Source organism: Mytilus californianus, unplaced genomic scaffold, assembly GCF_021869535.1.
Source record: "Mytilus californianus isolate M0D057914Y unplaced genomic scaffold, xbMytCali1.0.p SCAF_60, whole genome shotgun sequence".
Taxonomy (NCBI): domain Eukaryota; kingdom Metazoa; phylum Mollusca; class Bivalvia; order Mytilida; family Mytilidae; genus Mytilus; species Mytilus californianus.
The window spans coordinates 895,147-913,076 of record NW_026262713.1 but is presented as its reverse complement, the minus strand read 5'-3'; positions in this window follow the sequence as shown (position 1 = coordinate 913,076).

Sequence of the window (17,930 nt, the reverse complement as noted above, 5' to 3'; positions counted from 1 at the left end):
AAACAGTTTATATATCAATATTTCAGATAAACAAATCGAGAATGTAGATTGTGAAAAACTTTTTGGTTTATATATCGACAAAAACCTAAATTGGAATGAGCAAATAGATAAAATGTCATGTACAATATCAAATAGAATCAACTTATTACAAAAGATAAGAAATTATTTACCTATGCATATACGTATTATTTATTTTAATTCTTATATTTTGCCATTGTTTGATTATTGATGTAATATATGGGGTAGTTGTTATGGAAGTGGAATAAATAAACTTAATAAGTTATTAAGGAAATCTTCTAGGGTTATAGTAGAAGATGACATAATGACCTCCTCATGTTTATTGTTTAATAGTTTAAACTGGTTAAATGTGTAAAAACGAATTCAATATCAAAAGGCAATACTTGTATTTAAATCATTAAAGAATATGATTCCTAACTACTTACAAGAAAACTTTCATTCTACGGATAACCAAAATTATAATTTACGTTCAGCTGATGAAAAACTATTAAATCTTCCGAAGCCAAAAACTAATTTTTTGAAAAAAAAACATTTACATATTCTGGTTCTCAAATATGGAATAGTTTACCACAAGAAATAAAGATGAGTAATACACTTGTATCTTTAAAAACAAAATGTTACAAATTTTTCATAAATTGTGCAAAAAAAAAATGCTTTTTCATTAATATCTATATATAATTGTTGTATATATATCATTATAATATTGTACTTTATAAATATGTTATTATTATTTTGAGGACTCTCATGAAGATTAGTTTTCACTAATGGGATTATCCTCTTGAAATAAAGATTATTTATTTATTTATTTATTTATATATGATAAATGTAAAAATTGTCAAAGAACAAAACCTACGGCATGTCATTAATTTTTGTACAAAACAATTAAAATAAAAGCAAATATAATACACTACAACAAACGACAACCAATGAATGAAATCCAGGCATATGAGTTTGCCACAGCCACACATCCTACATGGCGGGGTTAATATAAAAATAAGAAGATGTGGTATGATTGCCAATGAGACAACTCTCCACAAGAGACCAAATGACACAGAAATTGACAACTATAGCTCATCATACGGCCTTCAATAGCGAGCAAAGACCATACCGTATATTCAGCTATACATGGCTCTGAACTGACAAATGTAAAAAATTCAAAAGAGAAAACTAACGGCCTAATTTATGAACAAAACAATGAACGAAAAACAAATATGTTACACAGCAACAACCGAAAATGACTGAATAATATGCTCCTGACTTGGAACTGGCACATACAGAATGTGGCACATACATAACCATGTTTGCGGGCGCCCAATCTGGGATTTTGGTGTTAAAGCGGAACATCCATCAACAAAAGTGCTGTTCCTTTGTTTTTTGTGGTTATGCTGTGCATAAACTGATTTCGTGTCATGGATGGATACCCCTTATCCTTTCTTTTCTATTATGAAAGAACTTATTATAAAAGTCAGTTGAAAAAGGGGTTAACTCATCAGATTGTTACATACATTACATGTCTTTTGAAAAATGTATTCATCAAAAAGGTTTGCTGAAATTAGTACAGGCAAAATACAAGTAATTTAGAAATTAAGGTCTTTCCCGGGGTAAAAATTGCCACGCACAAAAAAAAATTTTTGTCACTCTTTTAAAAATACCAAATTGGCCTTTCCAATGCTCCTTTTTTTTTTTACCCCAATATAATTTTTATGCAGAGTAATATTTTGAATGGATGATACAACAAATCTAAAAAATCAGTTTTCAACGGAATAAGCTATAAAACGGCAAGCTTTTTAGAAAAGCTATTACTTGTATGTTTACATTTGTTGGAAGCCATGTGCTTTTTGGCGAAAAATATGGGGAATTCCTAAATTAATGACTAAACTGTATCTGGTTATCTATAGCCAGCAAAGAATTTCAATTTGATATACCAAATACCGTTTCGATCCCTAACATCACTGAAGAGACATTAATTGTCGAAATCCGGATATGGTGTACAAATTTTTGCACCTCATGTTTGCGGTACATCTTCTCCACAAGTTTATTGTTTTCTGTTTGGTATTAAATTATTAATTAAGATCCATGTTACATCTCGTGATCAATTTATTTTTCAATCGTCAATGGCAGTCAGCAGGGTTTAAGAACATCAGTTGTTCGACCTGTTAGCCAAATGCGATTTGTTAAAATATATATATATAATTGTTGTGTGTGCTGTATTTAGACCCCTCTACCACGAAATTTGTTTTACATGCACACGTATAAAAATTGCGGTTTTTATCCAACGCAATCATAGGTTTGAACGTTGTTTTCAATTTAGACTTTTATATATTTTTTTCGTTTGGGCTTGTATTATATTTTCCTTCGGGTTTATATGATCCGTTCATCCTATTTCGACTCTTTAAAATTCAAGAGTCTTTCCTAAATTGAGGTAAATTATATGGCCTTCCAAATACCGTTTCGATCCCTAACATCACTGAAGAGACATTAATTGTCGAAATCCGGATATGGTATACAAATTTTTGCACCTCATGTTTGTGGTATACCATCTTTTCCACAAGTTTATTGTTTTCTGTTTGGTATCAAATTAATATTAAGATCCATTTTGTTAGATCTGGTGATCAATTTATTTGGCAATCGCCAATGGCACTTTTCACTTTTTTGGTCTTTTGGAAAATGTTGTTTGTGCTGTATTTAGACCCCTCTACCAAGAAATTTGTTTAACATGCACACGTATAAAAATTGCGGTTTTTATTAAACGCAATCATAGGTTTGAACTTTGTTTTCAATTTAGACACGTTTATATATATATATATATGTATATATATATATAAAAAACCCTTCTTAGCCCACTAAAGACCAGCAGTTCAAGACTCAAAACACAATCCCCCACGACAAACAATTCAAAAAATCACAGGAATAGAAGTAGAACACAAAGCTTAACATTAAGAAAAAAAATAAACCTTAGAATGATAACAGTCAATTGCAGAAGCTTAAAAGACAAGACCTCTGAATTTGAAGCAACAGTAGACTAAATCAAAACTAACATTTTCTGTGAAACACATCCTCGCTCAAAGAAAAAAAATTAGGGAAAACCAGAACTAAATACGTTATTAGATCCTAATAAGTATTTCCAGATGATAAAACCTCCACAAGAAGTAAAGTCATCATAGATAAATATATAAAATAAATGAAAAAAAAAAAAATAAAAAATAAAAAAACCAACACCTACCTAACCATATTTTAAAATTCCATGTAATAGGAAACACACATATTTTTTTTTTTTTTTTTGGCCCAATAACATCTTTTTGATTATTTTGCTTACCCTTATGTTTTTATATGTCGATGTATACGACATGTGACGAATAATTTATAGGGCAATAAATCTGAACATATTCCTAGGTGCAATCTTAAAAAAAATAAACAAGGTAAATGATAAGTAATTGAGTGAATTAATTAACCCAGACTGAAAATAGTTATTTGTTCTATTCATAATCCTTAACAACGCAATTTCAATATGTATAACGACCTTCTTGTTCAAGCCAATTTTATTTGTAGTGTAGTCAGTGGCACTGCTAATGCCAACACACTTACTCTCTATATATAGATTGGATTATGAATACATATGTACACTGTTAAACGAGAAGACCTAATTTTGTGTGTCGCTTCTCTTCCTTCCACAATAAATTAACCATAATGCCTCTATGTCCTATAGGTACCATGCATAGTCACATTTGTCATCCTCGCTCATTATTATTCCGTTTGGGTTATTTCGGGAGGAAAACGAAAATAAAGGCGTCCGGATATTGCTTCCGTCATCGGACGTACTTTTAAGTCATAGATAGGACTACCGTTGAGGACTTTAGAATTACGTACATTTACAAACAACCCTTCATTCCTAACTTGATTACAAACAATGTTTTGGGTACCTGGGCTACAGGAACCGGTATCAAACATTCCTTCGGTCCCTATAAGCGATAAAAATCCCATTTATTGGGACTCCTGGAACCGATGTATAATCATGTTTTATTTTAGAAAAAATTCATGCAAGCCATAGCTTTGTTGAAAATTGTCACTTGGCCTTTGTCGATATTTTGGAATTTTACCCCGAGCGTAAGCAAGTGATACAATTGACGAATATAACGTCCAAGACCATGTGAAAATGAAAACAAATCTACGGATAATATAGTGAAGTTTCCTACAGAAAGGTCTGACGCCGTTTCAGTAAAATACGACGTTTTGTGCAAAAAGCGCACTATGAAGTTGTCGATTTATAGTGGTTGTGGTTTATTGAGTATTTTATTTTGGCTTTATTTATATGACGTAATAAGCACCCCATATTAGAATTAATTTGCTTTAAAAGTTAACACCTTATTAAGTCTGAAGCCATTTCCCGATTTCAGTAAAATATGACGGTTTTGTGCACAAATTGCACTATTTATTTAGTATTTTATTATGATTCTATTCATAATTCCAATTTATTTGCAAATATCACAATCATGATCATCTGATTTTATTAGTGGAATCCGTTTCGAGTGACTGAAATTAAAAAGGTTAACACATCGATTATTCTGTCTTCTGCTCAACGAAACAAAAAGCATGATGACGAGGCAACTCGCCATCATAAAATTGGACAATCATGCTACTACAAATAGTTGTATTGACCTTTGCGTTGACATTCTTTAGATTTAACATCCAATATTTTGATCTGGTGAAAAATTCAAAGTGTTATATTGACATCGGTCATGTTTAAGATACATTTGATACCTTTCCTGTAATTCTTCAGTCATAAAATCTTTTACAGAAACTCATCATACAACAGCTTACATACTTTAAACCACGCTCTAAATGCCCGCCATTTCGCTGTTGTGTTCTAGTTTACTTTATGTAAAGAATATGATCTAATCCAGTGATAACAAATTTTTGATGTGCCTTGAGTATGAAGATGTGAAAATTTTGGGAGGCTAAAAAAAGAGAGAATTTATATTTTCCAATGTATTATGTTGAGATGTTTTCTGATTTTATACCACAATAGACATTATGTGTGAAGCTGTTTTAGTATAATCGAATATTAAGTGATCAAATAGTGACTTTTGCAAAGATTTTCCAAAGTGATTTTGAATTGGAGTTCACAACACACAAAATAGCTGACCAGATCACGAAAGACAAACATCAACAACAAATACAACGATCAAACATAGACAGTTATTTTAAAATACACCAAAACATAGTGGTAAAAGAATCCAACCATCCAGAAGTCCCGATAACTTATCTCCATCTATGCAACAAGTTTAAAAGGTAGAAAGAATAGCCAACCTTGATTCATCTCTCAGTGGCTCTATCGTTTCCAAACATGACAGTTCTGTGACCAGGTAGACAACACACTGTCAGTCAATCAGAAGACGCGTTCGTTGTATAACCATCCGACAGTTAAAACGTTCAAAAATATTTTAACAGTATCTCTCCTCGAAAGTATTTTTCTTTATATTTATATATTTATAACCAATTAACCTGTATGAAAGTAATTTCTTTTTGCTAATTCACCAATAACCTTTATAAAGCATTTAGTTAATAATTGCCGATGAAAAAAATCATACTCTTAAAAGTAAATCACATAATTTAAGCAGACGTGTATATATGCATACTCATGCATGTAAATCTAACAAAAAAATGTATTTTGTAAGTTATTGACATCAGTTATTATAGGCCAAATTTGTTTTCTATTGTGGGTTGTTTTGGTTGATAGATTACTGTCTCAATAAAATATATCAACATGTGTTCCTCTGAATGCGAATATACACTAAAGTAATTTTTTTAAACAGGTTATATCTTATGTCATATAATTTTGCACCAGTGAAGAAATTAATTTCAGACCAGTTAATAGCATGCTTGGTAATATCATTCCTGTCTAAATATCAGTTATGTTAATACACAAGAATTTCCTGTTTTACTTACAATTATTCTAATTATTCGCCATCCTCTTTTTTTATTACATTGATAAGAAAGTTTTTGCTACATTCTTATTTGTTAAAAAATAAATAAAGCAGGACAATTGATTAATGCTGTTGATATAAACTGTGATGTAGGATTTGTTTCCTTGGGCTCACATGTACTCTACGTTTATATGTCATTCAATTATATTGAAGTAAAATCATTTTGCGGTATTAGTAATATTTGTATTTCTATTTTCACCGTATTTCGCTTTATTTATATATCTTAAATTTTTCACAAGTTCAAAGTAAGAAAGTTGTTAAAATATCGCCATCATCCCTAATTACGTAATTTTAATAGAAATCCCATATCCAACAAAAATACTTCCCACATCTATTTGATTTTTCTCTTTCAATTTTGTTCATACATAGTGTTACCCATTTGGGTTCAGTATAGCAAATAAGTTACAGCAAAGTGCAGCCAAACGATCCAAGCATACCTAAAAATACACACACAACACCATCATCATCATCATAGAAACAAAATGAAAAAATATATACAGGGTAATAGCATTGAAGACTACAGGGCAGCCATAATTTCATTACATATGACAAGAAAAAAAGACTTTCAGATTTCTTGACTTTCGGTCTAGTTCATATTACGAAATATTGATAACCAACTTACGGTCCACTTGATTAATCTTCTCACTTTTTCTTCAACAGTCAGTAAATCCAAATATCGATATAGTTTTTCTGTTTTTTTTTGTACTTCACTTCATTCTAATTATTTGGAATATTAACAAATCCTGGTCCTAGTGAAATGAAGGAATCAAATACACATTTAACGATCAATGAAAAATTCATTTCAATATGAACTTTAAATATCCGTAGTATAAGGAATAAGCTAGAGTTCCTAGACAATTGCAGCGATGAATTTGATATTTTGCTATCACAGAGACACACGTAGATTCAAATATATGCGACAAAGATATAGAACTTAATTCATTTTCAAATAAAATCATCAGAAATGATCGTAACAATTTTGGCGGCGGCCTCATTAATTATGTTAAAGACGATATTGGTACTCTTCATAGAAATGATCTTGAAAATCAATCAGATGAAACTCTCTGTGTTGAAATCCGTGCTAAAGGTAAAACATTCTTACTATGTAATACCTATCGACCTCCCAAATTGACAAACCGTCATTATTGGACACGCTTAAATCATGCAATAGGATTGGGTTATCAATTCACTGAAAATATTGTAATTACGGGTGACCTAAACAGTTATTTATTCAAGACTCAGAACAGCAAACTAATTGAAATTCTAAATATATTTAGTTTACGAAATGTTATTGATAAACCAACTCGAGTGACAAATCACTGTCGCACACTACTCGATCAAATTATTCTAAGTGACACTTTGTCGTACTATATCTAAGATAGTATACCAACGCCTACTAATGTAAGCGACCACGATGCACCAATATTTTTTCTCGAGTGTCCGACAACTGTTACACGTTCGTATAAAAGAGAAGTATGGATTTATGAAAAAGTTGATACAGTTAAATTCTCTGAATAAATGGACGACGTTGACTGGAATGCACTGTTTCCTGATAATAAAGATCTGGAATCTTTACTGAAACATTCTTCAATATACGTAGTTCTGATGATAAATCATGGTTTAATGGTGAATTAAAAAGTGAAATTCGAGACAGTTTTAGAAAATATGCCCTCAAATATAAAAGAGAATCGGATATTGTGAAGTACAAGAAACAGAGAAACAGAGTTAACAATTTAAAAAAACTCGCTAAGGAAAGATTTGAAACTAATTTAGATAACGTTATATTGAGTAATGCCCCAAATTCAAAAACTTATTGGAAAATAATGAAAATGTTAATAAAGTCTAATAAGAGTTCAACTAATATTCCTCCTCTACAAAACATACAGAACGATGAGGATTTCAATGACATAGTTTATGAGGATAATGAGAAGTGCGACTTGTTGAACAAATATTTTGGTTTGATATCCAACTCGAGGATGAAAATGTTCCTGTTCCAGAGTTTAAAGCAAAAACTAATATTAATATTCAAGATATATACATAAATCAAAATGAAATAATTGATATTATCAAAATTATTGATCCGAATAAGGCATCGGGACCAGATTTGATTAATCACAAAATGCTGAAAATTTGCCCTAAGAAAGTGGCGGTTCCTCTACAAATAATATTAAATAAATCTCTTCGGCAATGTAAGTATCCTTCTGGCTGGAAGAATTTATGAATATCAGTCTGGTTTTGCCAAAATACTCAACTGTACAAGAAATGTATAATTGTATTCTTAACTCACTAGAAAAGAAGGAAATACATTTTTTTGTCTTTTGCGACTTTTCAAGAGCTTTTGACAGGGTTTTGCATAGAGGGCTCTTACATAAAATGAAAGCTTACGGAATACATGTTAATTTACTTAACTGGTTTGAGAGTTATCGTTGTGATAGGAAACAAAAAGTTGTGATTAATAAATCATTATCCTCATTTTGCTCTCTTTCAGCTGAAATACCTCAAGGCTCAGTACTTGGTCCCTTATTATTTATAATATATATAAATGACATTGCAGAGAAACTCACATCTCTGACCAGACTCTATACGGATGACACTTCGTTTAATTACTAGGGGCACGACGAAGAACATATAAAAATTGTTATTGGTCGTGACCTCGAGGAGCTGAACGAATGGTAAAGAAGGTGGCTTATGTCTTTTAATCCAGACAAAACAGAAATAATGATTTTTTTTCAAATAATGACGACCCAGATATATAATTATGCTTAAATTATAAAGAGATCCCTATTACAAAATGTCACAAACACCTTTAGGTAACGTTTTGCTCTGATGCTCGGTGGAATAGCCATGTAGACAATCTGATTATTAGTGTTACGAAACATTTAAATATACTGAGAAAACTCAAATTTCAACTTTGTAGGAAATAATAAGAAAAACTCTATGTAGTATTTATAAGAACAATTTTTGAATATGCAACTTAGGTCTGGGATAATTGTGGGACGGGATATGCGAATAAACTTGAAAGTCTGCAGCTAGAAGCTGCTAGAATAGTTATTGGTTTGCCTATATTTACAAAATCTGAAGATCTGTATGAGGAAGTTGGGTGGGAAACTTTAGCTGACAGGAGGAAAAGACAAAAATTACAAATGTTTTATAACATTCAATATAAACAAGCTCCGGATTATCTATGCAATCTTGTTGCACCTAGTGTACAGAGCACAACTGTATATTCCTTGCGAAATGGCAATGATATCATTGATCCTTTTTGTAGATTATCCCTTACTAAAGAATATTTTATACCATCAACTATTAGACTATGGAATCATACCGATTTGTTCTTTTAAAAATCAGACTCTATCTCAAAGTTTAAAACCCAATTAAAAAGGCCAATTACTACAGATAAAGATATACCTAAGCACTATTTATATGGACCGAGGAAACTGAATATAATTCAGATGCTATTAATCTTTCTTGAACTATGACTTGTTCAGAATCATTATAATTGCTGACCCAACTTGATTTTGTGGATGCAACATTGAGACTGTACAACATTTCCTTTTCGACTGTTCTTTATATACACACCAGAAAGAAATTCTGATGAACAATCTAAGATGGCTTCCTGATAACCTTATACTGAATGTTAAGTTACTAACATCTGGTAATCCGAACCTCTCGTAAAAACAAAACGTCCATATATTTAAACATATATTCGAGTTTATTAAAAGGTCTGAGAGATTTCTTGTTATATGACACTAAAAGTTTATTTACGGTACATTGACGTCATCATCATCATCATTACCAATTTTTACGTTATTACTGTTTCATCTTTTTTCAATAGATAGACTCGTAAAATATTGTTTATTCTGAAGTATTGCGTGCTCATATTAATATTGCATTGTAATTTATTGTTATTCGTAGCGGACTTCATATGTATGGTTTACTTGTGTCCAATCCATTTTACTTAGATGAATGAATTTAGCCTCACTTACTTACCATTAAACATAATAAAGAAGCACTTATTTTTAAAGATATTGAACTTAACAATCAAACAGAGCAAAAAAAAATCGTTTAAAAGCAAATTAGACAAGATCGAAGCAAGAGTTGAGGAACAGGAACAGTATTCTCGAAGAACCTGTTTACAATCTCATAATGTTCCTTCACCAACTGACGTCAAAGGCGATATTATCAAGCCTATAGACACAGATCCCCTTATCCTTGGTATTTACCATAAACATTTGAAATTAAATTTAGACACGAAAGGTATTGGCAGATCCCATCCCGTAAGTGAGATTAAAGACGGCAAAATTTCCATCATTGTACGTTTCCTGTCGTATCGTCAGAGGCAGTTAGTTTTCAACAATAAACGTAAATTGAAGGGAAACATAAACAAAACTTTAAATAATATTCGTCAACGATCAGTGCAATTTTAGATTTGACCATTTCAATTACTTTTTCAGTGATGAGAGGAATGATGAAGTCCAAAAACTCTTGTTATTTTAGCGTGGCACAAACACCATCAGATAACTTAAATACAGTTTCATTTTCAATGGATGATAGGATCTGTTCAGAACTGAGTTCAAACATATTTTATTTACTGAAAACTTACAAATCACAGATACAATCTATTGCACAGACTAAACGCATTGCGTGAGAAAGGTAAATTAAATTTGTTTTGGACACATGACAGGTCAATATTGATTAACCAATCTGAGAATTCTCGTTCGAAAGTGGTAATTTCAAGGCAGGACATATATCAATTTGGTGGGGAAGTCCTTGAAGATGATGACCAGAAAGAGGATTAGACATTCCGTTTCCATCATAGTCTTGTGTGTTTTGACTAGCTTCGGTTAAATAACACAATTCTTAAATTGTTTTATCAATGTAATCATACATACATGTATAAATCAGTGGCCGATCCAAGGGAGGGGGGTCCGGGTGATGGAACCCCCCTTTTTGGACGATCAATGCATTTGAATGGGGATATATGGTTGGAAACCCCCTTTCTCCGGGGTTGGGAATCCCCTTTTAAAAATGATTGGATCTGCCCCTGTAAATATACTAGTTTTCTATTTATTACTGTATATATTTCTTTCCTAATACAAGTGTTTAGCAGCACGTGCCTGTGTTTATTTATTATTCTTAAAATGTCCTGTACCAAGTCAGGAATATGGCAGTTGTTATCTAATAGTTCGTTTCTATGTATGTTGCATTGTGGTTTGTTTTTTTGTTGCACATTTAGACTCCAATATTACAGATTCTGATGTATATATATATCCGGTTTTGAAATGCCAGTTCGAAAAGATAGAAATGTTCATTGGGGTGGCATCATTATGTATTATAAAAGTTATGTTCGCATAATTCGTCGACATGATTTAGAGAGTTGTCAACTTAAGAGTATGTGGTTTGAGTTAAAATCCAAATTCCGATCGATATTCGTTATCATCAATTAAAGGTCGGAACAGCAATCTTCAGTTTATTTCTGACAGTATTTTGATCAAATGTTGAAAAATGCCCTGGATGAAAAAAATGCATTATTTGCTTAGTTGATCTGAAAAATATAAGAGATATTTTTTCATCAATGGCGTTGTTAACATAAATGACAAAGCTACTCATTTTGACACACGAACAGGTAGCACTTCTTTACTAGATCCTATATTAGTCACTGATTCTATACCGGTTGTTGATAAAGACACAATACTTTTTAATAGAGGTATTAGTGATCACGATGTAAAAGACGAACTTATAATAGATTGATAGGGGATTATAAAAAAGGTGATTATGACCTAATAAAACAAAAAGTAATTGAAACAATTTGGGAATATTTCATTTCTGATGCAAGTGACGTTAATGCTGCTGCTACTAATTTCACAAACTTATTTCGTATTATAGCATCCGAGTGTATACCTACAAGGGAAGTAACTATAAGATGTGACGATAAAGTGTGGTATGATTCGAATTTGCGGCGTGAAACGACAAAAAGGCAGCAGGCTTCGTAAATTTTTTATTCGCTCGAATAGTACATCCGACGAAAAAAAAATATAAACAATAAAGAAACAAAGTAAATAACTTGAAAAGCACGCTAAAAAACTTTTTTTTACCTGTATAAATGACAATTTGGATGAACTAAAAGTGACAAACTGTAAACAGTACTGGAAAACTGTTAACATGTTAATTAAAAGCGATACACCGTCTCATGATTTACCTCCAATTACGGACCCTGATCATAACTTTTAACTTGCGTACGAGGGAACCGAAAAGTCCGACATTTTAAATAAATATTTTTGTTCAATTTCTTATTTAGATGGCGCTAGTAAAGATTTGCTGGAATTTTAAGACCGATGTCTTGAGTTTCTATCACAAATTGTAGTTAGTGAACAAGATGCACTTGACATTGTGTCAATGCTCGATGTTAATAAAGCCGATGGACAAGATATCTTTAGCAACAGAATGTTACTTGCTGTCAGAAATGAAATTTCCAAACCATTATGTCTACTTTTTAACAAATCTTTAAATGATAGAATATTTCCAGACCAATTGAAGATTGCACATGTTATTCCCTTATTCAAAAGTGGTGACAAGTCATCACCTTCTAACTACAGACCCGTCTCCTTATTGTCATGTGTGAGTAAAGTGTTAGAAAAAATTGTTTTCAAAAATATTTTTTTACCATTTACATGCAAAATAAACTATTGTACAAGTATCAATCCAGATTTATTCCATGATACTCAACTTTGTATCAGTTGATAGCATTGTATAACAAAATTTTGATTGCACTTGATGAAAAGCTCATAACAAGAGAGTTGTCATAAAAGATTCATTATCAAATCTTGGAAAACTAAACGATGGTGTGCCTTAAGGGTCGGTAATAGGACCCTTAGTGTTTTTTATATACATTAATGATATAGATGATGGTATGTCTGGATTCGGAAGGTTTTTTGCAGATGATACTGTTCCTGATGATAACTTTAACAACTTCAATTAGTAGAGATCTTGGTTATTTAAGTAAGTAGTCAGAAAATTGGCTAGTGAAGTTTAATCCTAATCAAACAGATATTATGATATTCAGTTTCAAAAATAAATACAGTGATATTACTTTTGAATTTGGTGACATATTTAGTAATGATTGTAAATGGAATAAGCATGTTGATACACTGATTGAGAAAACTACAAAGCGGCTAAATGTTTTACTAAAACTAAAATTTCGACTAAAAAGGGAATATTTGGAAAAAAATTATATGACTTTTAGTCGTCTGTCAAATCGAGGCTGCTCGTATAGTTACTGGATTACCAAGTTATGCTAGCCGAAACGCTTTTTAGAGGGAGACGGGATGGGAAAAAATAAGCGTAAAGCGGGAGGTAAAAAAGTTGGCTATGTTTTATAAAATTATTAACAATCAGGCTGCAGATTATCTAAATGACTTGGTTCCAGAATTTGTATCTGATATTAGAAATTATAATGTACGAAACAGACACAATATCACTATTCCAGTGCATCGTTTAACGGTTTATAAACAGTCTTATTTCCCAGCATCCATAACATTGTGGAACACTTTAGACATTATTATTAGACAGATTCCTACATTTTTATTATTTAAAAGCAAATTGCATATGTCATGCTATAAGAATAAAAAACCTCCGAGACATTTTTACTCGGGAGACCGCTTACTATCTGTATTACATGCAAGGCTTCGAAACCATTGTTGCACTCTTCAATCTGATTTGTTTAATGCAAACTTAGTACAAGATGCCAATTATTTATGTGGCTTTATCAATGAAGATGCAAAACATTATTATTGTATTGAAACAGTTTTTCAGCACAAAGGCTTTTAATGATAACTGAAATCAATGGTTTTGCTGTCAATATTACAATTGATTTATTGCTATCTGTCGATGAGTCTTGGAGTTCTGACGAACATGATAGTGTTTTTCTATCTGTACAAAAGTATATAGAAAGTACCAAGCGTTTTTCTCAACTTTTACAACCTTATTTCTGTAACAGATCTTACTTGAACATGATCAATATATGCTCATAGGGATACGATAATCGAATCATCTTTATGATTTAATATTTTTATCCGAAACGTTTCAATGGATTTATTTAAAGAAACAAAATTGATACTTACAAATATGTGTATATTTGTTCCGTGTTTCATATTTATCCGTAAAAAGAAAAACGACTTAATATGTATCCCATCATAAACTATGAGTGTGTAATTTGCATTTAAACCAATTCACACACATGACTTGTCATGTACACACACATATTTTAATTTTACACAGCTCGGTGGAAAATATCCATTGATTCGATTCTCCAAATTTCTATGTAATTTATTTTTATATCTTCATGCTAAAATGATAATAGGTTAAAGTCAGATATATGTAATGGTCATTCATGTTTATATTTATGTATGTATTGGAAAAGAAGTTACTAAGTTGAAAATTTTTATGTCTAATCCATTTGTCTTTTTTTTTAACAATAAAATATGTTTAAACTATAAACTAACAAACTTTTACAAAAATATTCGTATAACAATGAGACAAATAAGGTTAAGAATTAAGCTACCTTTTGCACTGATATATAAAATTTGAACTTTATGGATAAAAAGGTTTTATCGAGTCATCAGGTAAGTTCAAAGTAGGCGATCAATCTTTTTCGGAAAAGTCACCATCGTGAAAATAGGACGTGATTATAGCTACTAGAAATAATACGTATCTGCAATTATCTTTCAATCCTGTATTCCATAATAGTCATCCAACACTTTCAAAGGTATGACTTCAACTTTAACGCTTGACACCCTTAATTCAATAGCGTGTCTGGTAGCACCAGCCCTGTATCTACTTTTAATATAGATAATATAGATAACCATTACTATATTTTGCACGATATTTCGGATTTTAAGATTTTCAATGCTCTTCAACTACGTATTTAATTTTGCCTTCAACTGTCTTGATTTGAACGCTACTGATGAGGAATATGACAGTTGTTATCTATTCATTTGATGTATTTGAGGTTTGTTTTGCCATTTGATTACGGACTTTCCATTTGAATTTTCGTCGGAATTCGGTATTTTTGATATTTTACTTTTTATACAGACAAAATGCATGTATCGCAGGCCGAGTACAAGGCCTTGTGACACAAAAGAGTTATGATCAAATATTTTATTGTGTGAATAAAAGTGAAATTGGGCGCTCGAAACATTCAATCAGCACGAAATATTTTTATTGCTAGCACATATATGTCAAAGTGATTATATACTTATTGCATACACAATGTGATATTTGTGCGCACAATTTATAAACGCTGTCTAGAAAGGTTAAGATTTTTATTGGTTTATATTGAGATTACCAATATTTCCTGCTTGTATAACAAGTATAGTTTTCCATGCTTTTCAACATTCGTACTTCATTTTGCATGTTTAATGTTTTGATTCGTGTGTCACTGATCAGAATTATGTAGACGAAACGCGCGTCTGGCATAAACAATATCTCATTATTAATTGCTTAGCATAAAATGTGGGTCATATTAGTGAATAATTACTCTCAATACAGTGCAAACACCGATCCTGTTAATATAGAATGTCATTATTGATTCTCTCTATATAAACCTTTTGGTACTGATATGTGCAAAAAGTAGTTTTTGTATATATATTTCAAGGCAGATAGTTTTAACATAAAAAGTAAGAAAGTATGCTTATTCTGTTACTGCAATTCATGCAATGATATTGCCTATTCATATTCATGGTGTCTCAGTTAGGATTGGTTGTTCTGCATGTAATGTGAAAAGTAAAATGTGCTTTTACTACATTATACCGGAGCTCGATATGTAGATTGAGATGACATCTTCGTAAAATTATAGATTAAAAACATAAATACAGAAATTACTTTCAAGAAGAAGGTTCGAATACTAATAAACTTACGGACAGTTATTAATGTTTTATAAAGTTCAAACCTAGCTATATATAACAGTCAAATAGAAATAAGAAGATGTGGGATGGGTACCAATGAGACAAATCTCAATCCAAGTCACAATGTATTAAAAGTTAACAAGCATAGGTCAAAGTACGGCCGTCAACTCAGCAGTACTTATTCATTGCAAAACTTAATTGAACTACATTCGACATTCCAGATTGAGTAATGTTTTTCCTTCATTGCACAGCGTTAACATCAATGTGCAAATGTATTTATAAAAGTCGGCTATTTCGAGCGTCACCGATGAGTCTTTTGTAGGCGTATACATTTTTCAATTATGGTATCTATAATACATTAATTCATTAAGTATTAAATTTTGAATAAATACATTCAAAGAATATGTTATGCTACCTTGTTCATGGAACGTTTTACAAAATATACATACAAGAGTTTCACCATTAATATATTAATATAATTCCTTAATATTTTGCTACCCAATTAGGTTTCAAGGTTTGTAAAAGTATAACGACACCTCCGGCCAAATCAGCATTCATAACATTACCAAATATTTTTCTTTTATGCAAATATTTCCTAAGCAATTCATTCGATGATGTAGATCACACCATTGTCAAGATTTTAAAGTCCCCAAATAAGATCCTATTATGATTACGTCAGCATAGAAAAACACTTATTATAACCTGTATACCAGATTGTTGATTTAAAATCAAATCACGTTTGATAAAGTTATGTGCACCCGAAGCGCGTATCTGGAATATCATCAGGAACGCTCAAACTTATCATTTTAAAGTCATGAATATTCAATAACTGAACTATACAATTACTCCATTTACCCAGTATTCATCATATTTACTGTAATCGTTTTGCTGTTAATGTTAGCATTATTATGAATTTCTTTATTATTCCGAATACAAATTTATGTCTTAACACATTTGCAAAAGCGACAAATAGATCATGATATATATGTTTTGCCACAATGTTGACTGCTGTACCCGTATTTTTGACATTTTTACCTATTATGTATGTTTGTTTTGTTCACACATCGTTGTCAATATAATGGAATTTAATGCGACTGTCATACAAGTGAGAGGTTTAGCTTGCTATAAAACCAGTTTTAATCCCCCATTTTGTACGTAAGAAAATCCCTATACCAAGTCACGAATATGACAGTTGTTATGCATTAGTTTTATGTGTTTGAGCTTTTGATTTTGCCATTTGATTAGGGACTTTCATATTTGAATTTTCCTTGCAGTTCAGTATTTTTGATTACTGAATGATCAATGCAGAATCGGGATCGATTATTTAATCTTAATATGGTAAAACCTTCATTTGCTAAATGTGTAAAAACTGACCATAAAGTTATCAAAAATTCAAAATTCAAAAAGAAATAAAAAATTTTCATCCTGTGATTGATAAACAGCTGGAACGCACACTTCAATGTTTTTTTGCATTTTGTTCAACTTGGATATTACCGCATTTTTTTGTAGCTTTGTAAGGTAGGGTGAATAAAACAATCCATATGACATGTAGATGTATTCATGAGTTTGGCTACTTTCTTAACTATCAATATACTACAAAACATATCTTTATATCTTGGTTAAACATCAGTTGGTATTGTGAAACGATACACATTCCTAAGGCAAATGCGTTCTTACTCTTTAAACACAATCGAATGATCAATTAGTCCGTTCCTAGTGGCGTTGGTCGTTCAACTAATTAGGGATAATTTTCCCCTTAGACATCACTATTAGAAATGAAACAATCATACACTGATACATTAATAACAATATGTGGCATAATAATAATAAATAAAGATAACAAGACTCCCTTATCCTGGTAGGGCCATAAAAATACAAAACGTTTAGGAAAAAAAAGTCTCCATTGGGTTATACTCGGAGTTCAGTATTTTTGTGATTTTACTTTTTGCAAATATTATGTCTTAAATCAAGCATGCTGGTAAAAAACCCTCAATTTTAAACTATCGGTACTCAAGATTGAAATAAT